Source organism: Anser anser (assembly GCF_964211835.1).
Source record: "Anser anser genome assembly, chromosome: 8".
NCBI classification, from domain to species: Eukaryota; Metazoa; Chordata; class Aves; order Anseriformes; family Anatidae; genus Anser; species Anser anser.
In genome coordinates this window covers 19,035,050-19,042,814 of record NC_139728.1, presented here as the reverse complement: position 1 = coordinate 19,042,814, position 7,765 = coordinate 19,035,050, and positions in this window count along the sequence as shown.

The following is a 7,765-nucleotide window of genomic DNA, read 5'->3' as shown; positions in this document are numbered from 1 at the left end:
CTAAACAGTACATCAGTGCCTATCATAGGATAAACATGAAGCTGTTTCAGGTGAGTAGGACATTCCCATGAGTAGGACCGTTTCTCATATCTGCCCAGATAAGTGGCCTAGCTGGACAAGGGCAAGGGAAAGTCATGGAGCTTCACATTCCAGGAATTTTGGTCCTAGGGAGCCATCAAAAACCCACACAACTTAAGGGAGTTCCTGGGCTAATACAGAATGAACAACCAGAAAGCAATAGTAAATTAAAGAGACTTTTGTCTCCTCCTGACACTCTTCTCGGATGAACCCAGCTCAGCTTTGGTATCACTGTGGGTTTAGCCCGTTGAATTTGCATCAGAACAAAAAATGATTGCCAACTAATCATTCAAAGACGAGGCAGATTCCAGGGTTGAGGCAGACAAAAGCTCTGTAGTGATCTTTATACACCTAGGTACCAGAATCGAACTACTCATTAATCTTTCCCTAGAACAACCCTGTAGCATGACCTACATCTTACTCATGCTAATAAGGTTTCTGTATATTCCACTTAATTTCATGAATCCTACACTGAAGGTTTCAGTGTTAATAAGTTGTATAGTTATATTCCTTTTGACTGTATCATTCATGATGTATTGTTTTAGAGAGGCAAGTTACACAAGAGAGAATCATTTCATTACTGATAAAAGTGTTCCGACCTCATTAGCTGAGCAAACAGGAGTGTATCTGAACCACAGGCCCTTGGGTATAGCAAACCCTGTCTCAGCCTAAAACTATCTATTGTGAATGGAATCTGCACCACAGAGGTGTTTTTGAGACCTTGGGTGTCCTTTAAAGCCTTTGGCTGAATAGCAAGTGCTGAATGGACACAGAACTGAAATACCTGAAATGAGTGTAAGCTATGGTAAAATATAAAAGCAAAAATACAACAAATGAAATTATGTCTCTCCTTGAAGCACAATAGAGATGCAAACAAATGGAGAAAAATGTCTGCTTACATTTACTGCAGAGGCCCCACTACATGAATTTCATTGAAAGCAAACTTTTCGGGGATGAATTTGTCAAATAAAATTGCAAATGTTTTTCAAATGTCTTTACAATTTTGCTTAACCCTGATTATTAGATGATCTGTAAACTGGAAAATTAACAAATCAAATCACAGAGTTTATACATAAAAATAGTCTTTATTAAAATTTTGTAGACTATTTTAATTCTTATCACTTTTTGCAAGTTGTTGGAATCTTTCCTCCTATGGTACCAAATAACTTGTCAATTTTATGTATTTGACAAATGAGACACATTTATAGTTACCCATTTCTTTCAGACTCAAAATATTATATTTAAATCTAAACACAGTTTGGAACTAGCTCTCTTCAGACATTATTAAAAACATTTAGTGCTATTATAACTTCACTCAGGAAACAGGTTGATTCATTCAAGCAAACTGTGGTGAATGGGGTTTTACATCCCGCTGAGCTATTAAGTTGTAAGGTTGCCTATACATAGATTTTATTTTATTCATAATATATGACATCAACACTTTGTTAAAGGTTTGGGGGATTAAAATAAATAATCTTATAGTAGAATTGGAGGAAGCCATGTTATATTCACAGTTAGGGTCCTATTCTGCAGAGTACTTATAGCCTCAACTCCCATGATCTACCATACAAAAGGCATTCAAGTCTGTGAAGTGTCTGACCCTCTGTTAAAGGAAAGGAATTACTCTTTTCCCATTTAAGTCAATTGGTTTTCAGTTGTTGACTGTAGGAGGATGAGGAATTTTACCAACAGCTTTACAAATCTACTGTTAAGATCCTATGTATTTTAAATTGTTGTGCATATAAGTAAGACTTAGTCAAACAGGAATACGATAACTGCCATAACTATGTCAACTAGCAATTTGTATTTTTACTGTGGACACTCCCCAATGATTTTACAAAGGTAAAGCTATATAATGAACAATTATAGAATTATCTACATAAAATGGATCTTTTTCATTAATCTCATCAGTTAACAAGTATATTATGACCAGAAACATGACTGTTTCTATCCTTTATGGTTTTTATCCAGCTAGAGTGTACATTCTCATAACCAATGTACACATTTAAACTTTTATGCCTAAATGAATGATTCAGCATATGATGTTTATCTTCAGTATAAAGAGATATGTCAAGCATAAATTTACTGAGCTATTTAGGGTGGATGTACTGCCTAATGCAACATGCCTGCTCCAGCTCATGAGATCAGCACTTTGTGGTATAACAGCACTCTGAAGAGTGTCTGAATTTGGCCAGAACAGATTATTTTCCTTAGTGTCTCTACTTCACTGCAATTTTGTTACAAACATAGAAAAGCAACAATAGCTGGGGAAAAAAAAAAAAAAGTGGTATAACTGGGTCATAAACACAGAACACTTGAGAATCCTCTGGCAGTAACATACAGTGGAGAGATACCTTTTCTGATCACCTCATTGTGTTACCTGAGTCCACCAGTAGTCCCTCTTTCAAATCTAGTGCCTTCTCTGTTACTACCTCCCTTTCAAAGGACATAAAGTGTAGAAGAAAATATGCTTGCCTCTTGTCTTTACCAAATTTGAGAAATTCTAAATCTTTCCTACTCCTTTTCAGAAGAAAATACACCAATAAGAATTCTCACCTTCATTGCATAAACCAGACAGGTGTCAACCAGCAGTCTGAACCTAATTTGTGTACGTCACCTCTGCTAGGGGAAAGAAAATCATAATCGCAAGCTGATCTGTGGTCATGTGTGACAAGAATATTTCCAACACTTCTAGGTGATGGCCAGCAAAACACCAACAACAGAGCACAACAATTTAATTCCTAAAATCAGAGAAGGTTATGTTAAGTAAGATAAGGCAAGTGTGCTCAAGTTTCAATTGCCAGGGAGCCAAAATCCTACCAGGGCCATACCTGCTTAAATATTACCTGGCTTGGTGTGACTCTCAAATGAAAGAATGGAGTCGTTAGGTGATTATGCCTGACTTGACATAGCACACCAGCCCTGTAGTTATGCTTCTGTAAATGGCACATTCTGAGTTCCAGTAAATGTCTCATCCACATATGAACAGGTTAAAATGCAGCAGAAAACCAACCAAGAATTGCAGGCCAGCTGTGAAGAGTAAATGGAGTGATAAGATTATTACTGTATTGAGGAAGCAATACAGAAAATCAAAATAAGAATTTGTCTGTAACAAGAAGCTATAGAGACCCTGGTGCCTGGCCATTGACTAATACTATGTTTTCTCATAAGCGTCATTTATTTCTGCTGTTCATTGACTTGCTTCTTACTAAGACTTTGAAACAGAAACTTTTTCTAGTGCATTAGTGCATCTGAAGCTGTCACACAGTGCAGCTGCCCTTCACTTTTCCAGAGACACACTAGCGTGTGGCAACATTCATGTTCTGGCCTGCCCCAAGAAAGCACAGTGGGCAGGAATACGTTTGTTTTTAAAGTGCTACTTATTCTAGTTTATACTCTCAAAACTGTATAAACAGGATCACAAACACAAGTTACCTAGCAGAAAGCCAGGACATAAATTTAGCTTGGCTTATTTTACAGTAATTCATTCACGTGCCAAGGACTTGTAAAAATGTTGTTAATGATGAATTCACCATTACTGTTTAAAAAGGTAATTTCTTGGTGCAACACGCAGGAAAGTCTACTTCTCAATGCCATGTGTTTTTATGCCTTTCTCTCAAGATCTCAACATGTACATTTTAAAGCACATATTTTACCATTCCTTTCATGTTTTGTAAACATTTGCAATGATACCACTTGTGAACATCTTTGATGGTGCTTTTTAGTTTTTCTGCAAAATGCTTAAGAATTGGAAACCATGCAGTCTGCTGAACTTGATTCACAACTTATATCTCCATGTGTTATTGTTAGCGCTTAGTAGCAAGTAGAATTATCCCCATCTAGTAGGTGTAGCATGGCATCTGTTGAGTCCATTGCCCTCAAAGAGAAGTTAGCATGGAGAGCCTCATAGCCAGAAAATTTGTAACTAAGTAAGGCAAGGCACTAATTCTCTTAAATCTATGCACATGCTTTTTTGTGGAAATGAACAAGATGTGTGGAGAGACAGGTTTTCTCAATTACCAGGGTTAATATTCATGTGCAAATACAGACTCAGCTAAACCCCACACATATGTCGTAATGTCTACATTCGTCATCCTTTTTTTTTTAACGGGGTATACAATATTAATCCAAAATACCCATAAAAGACTGACTTCAAAAATCACACTTTATAGCCTGCCCCAGGAATGTTGGCATTAAATTGCTTTAGACTGAGAAAGTTTCATTGTGATCAGGACCCAAGAGATATAAGAGGACCATAAAGTATGGGTCATAGTGTGAGTTTATAAGCTAGACTTCTACTTAATTTAAATTATAGTAGCAGTGTAAGAAGTTGTGGTTTACCAATAGTACTGCTATGCCTTGAGTTAAATGCTTTCTTTCCACTGGCAGCTTCAAGTACCTGCCTCTCATGGAAGAGTTACATTCCTTATGTGTACGTGTCCTGTAATTCATCACTTGAGAAAAATAAAACTTCATTATCAGACATAAGAACAAGTGCTGCTGACATCTCGTCTGAAGAAGCTGTGCATGTATTTCAGTGGCAGCTCCATTTCAAGTTCCTCTTTGTTCCTGGATCAGTGCCAGTGTTCAAATCTCTGCCTGAAGCTGGCACATGCTGCTTCTAAAAGGAGCAAGAGTTTAACATCTCTATTGAAAATTAAAGTGTGCCTTGTGATTGGATTAGATGTGCTAAGTATAATTCTATGATTTATAATTTATTTAGTTGGACATCACAAATCACAATTAGAAATACCATAAGATTAATCTTTTTTTTTTCTTTTTTTTTTTTTTTAAGTTCTGGGATGTATCTGCTCAACTTTTGAAGCATAAGGATATCTTAACGAAAGAGGATAGACTATAACAGATAAACTAGGTCTGCAATCTTTTGCCATATCTGTTTGGTGGTGTTTTTAAAAGATTAAAATGACAGAAAAAGCCTTGATCAAATCCAGTAAGCTCTAGAGTTTAACCTAGATGTCTAATACCACAGTATACTACCCTGGCAGGAATATCAAGGGGAAAATCAAAGCAAAAAGCATTTTACTTTACCCCTTTGTATGTGAAACTCAAGTCATTCTGATTTTACCGATGCTTACAATATTTGCTTTCTTGTGTTTTCTTTAGCTTTGATTATTGACTTACACGATATGTCAAGCTACACTTCTCTTTCAGTGGATTAGTTATTTTCAAATAAAACATCTATTGCAGGAATATGTTGAATTTAACAGAGGATAATTTTGAACAAGAAGTGCATACATATCCTCTAATATGGCTGAAATTTTCAAATTGGGACTTTTGAGAGATTATTTTTTTCCAATTTCTATATGTTGTATCAAAATACAAAATGTCAAAGCCTGAACGATAGATTTTAAATTTATTAAAACAAAATATTTTTATGTGTCCTTTGTTTTTACTTTTTATTGCATTTTGCAATGCAAAAATCTTGAATCCTATGAATCAGAGAATTCAGTTACTATAATTATTCAGAATTCAGTTATAAAATTTTATAAATGATAATACTTTCTGGCATGATCTGCTACCTTTTTCTGGCTAAGAAGTCTTTTCTGTCCAAATGCACAAGGTAGGTGGCAGTTTCAGCTGATTAAAATGCACAGAGGTGCTAAATGTGGCTGTTCATTTACTCAAATTACGGTTCTGTATTGCCTTCTGTAGAAGTTGTGAACATGAACCATATGGGGTGGGGAATCGGGGCCAAGGCCACGTCTGTATTACTGATATAAAAGTGGACCATAGTTCAGTGAGACTTCTTGGAACAGGATGAATTTCAACTGTCTTGAAATCAATTGTAGTTATATCAATGATCATATAGCATACATTGATATTTAACTCTAAACATTATGGAGATTAGCCTTTCATGTGGATCAGCTGCTCTTAAGCATTTTCTCCAGCATTTTCACAGAAGACTTTATATAAAAAGTCATTACATTCAGGTAATACTTGTGTACTTGTCCTCTCCTCCACACTGCTGTTTTGTCTGTGCAACTCTCCTGAATTTAGTGTGATAATCCTGATTTGTGTCACAGCTAAGCCTTTCCTAACTCTTTCAATTCTAATTGCTTAGAAGTGGACTGATTTGACAGTCTGCGACCAGCCTCCTCTTGCTGATAACACTGTTCCTTTCTTTCTCTTCCCCCTTTCCCTCCTCTTTAAAGAAAACAATGGAGTTTCAGGGTAAGGTGACCCTGGCATAATACATGTTACAGATCTGAGAGTACTTTTACAAGATGCTGCCCATTTACAAAGGTAAACTATAAGCATCAATAGGAGATGAAGGGTCTTACAATACAGCAACAACTTGTCTTAGGCAAGTGTTAATGGGTGGTTTCTGAAACACCTACTGCAGCATTCCAGCATTCTCAGCATTATACACACCTTGACTCTGCACTATTGTATCTCTGGTAAGGAAAGAGAGAAGTTGTAGAAAATAAAGGGAATGTAACACAGAAACGACCTGACCAAATAAATAAATAAATAAATGCACAGCTCACTCTGGTTCTCAAACGAATGGATTTTGTACTTGTTGCCTATCTATAGCAGGTTTCTCTATCTGTGAGATCGCGTTAAGAGATAAACCTGGAAATGAAAATTCATGTCTAAATGCCTGGAAACATTGAAAATAAGGGCCCTAAAATTGTCCCCAGTTGATTCAGGTACAGCCACACTGCATATTTCATCAGGATCCCACACTATCCTTTGCCAGTGCCTAATAAAATATTTCTAGCAATGTCCTCACTTGGCTGCAGCATCATGCAATGATCTCACTACATCAGGCTGAAAAGGGAATTACCTGATTTTGTGTCATAATCCTCTGTTTGTAGCAAAAGTGGACCAAATTTACCATGAGATCTCTCTTGTGAGCTATGGTCTTTTTTCATAATTTTTCCCAGAGTCTTAGAATCATTTACTAGCAGCCCATAAGGGGCACAAGGAAAGTGCTTGTCCTTCCGACCCAGCCACCTAAATGTCTGTGCAGAACAGGACTGTGCCTCCTCCTCTAAGCTTAAAGAGGATTTGAAGAGCTTCTGGGCTCCACCCATGTGAAAATTGTCTCAAAGGCACTATCAAGGGAGGGCACAAACAAGCAGGAGAATCCTCCAACAATTTGAGTATGTGCTGATGTGAGAGGGGAAGCAATTTTTTAAAATAAAGTATTAATTTCAGGTGGCAAGTAACATAAGCGTTTAGCTTAACAAAGACCAAAAATATTTTACTAATTTCCAGTACAAAACACCTTTATAGAAGCAAGGTGAAAGCAAATATCTGACTCACTAGGCAGTTTCCAGAGATCAGGTGTTAGTGTCTTGTGGTCTTGGAGCAGTCCAAGACATTTGTTTTCTCTTGAACAATGTGGGGCACCTAATGGAGAGCTAGGCTAGACTATTAGTAGTACTGAGGCAAAAAGTTAGGTGACCCAACTCAAATGCCATAGCCCTGCACAAAAGCTTCCACAGCATCAGTTTTTGCCTGAAGCAACATAAAATGCACCACAGCGATGCTCAAAATATTACTACTGGGTTGGAGAGATTTCTTGAACTTGCAACTGTTGCTTTGCATCCTATCACTTGTCACCTGAGAAAAGAGACTGATATCCTCCTCTCTGCAGAGTCCTTTCAGGTACTCATAGACAGTGATGAGACTTCCCTTTTCTCCAGACTAAACAGCCCCA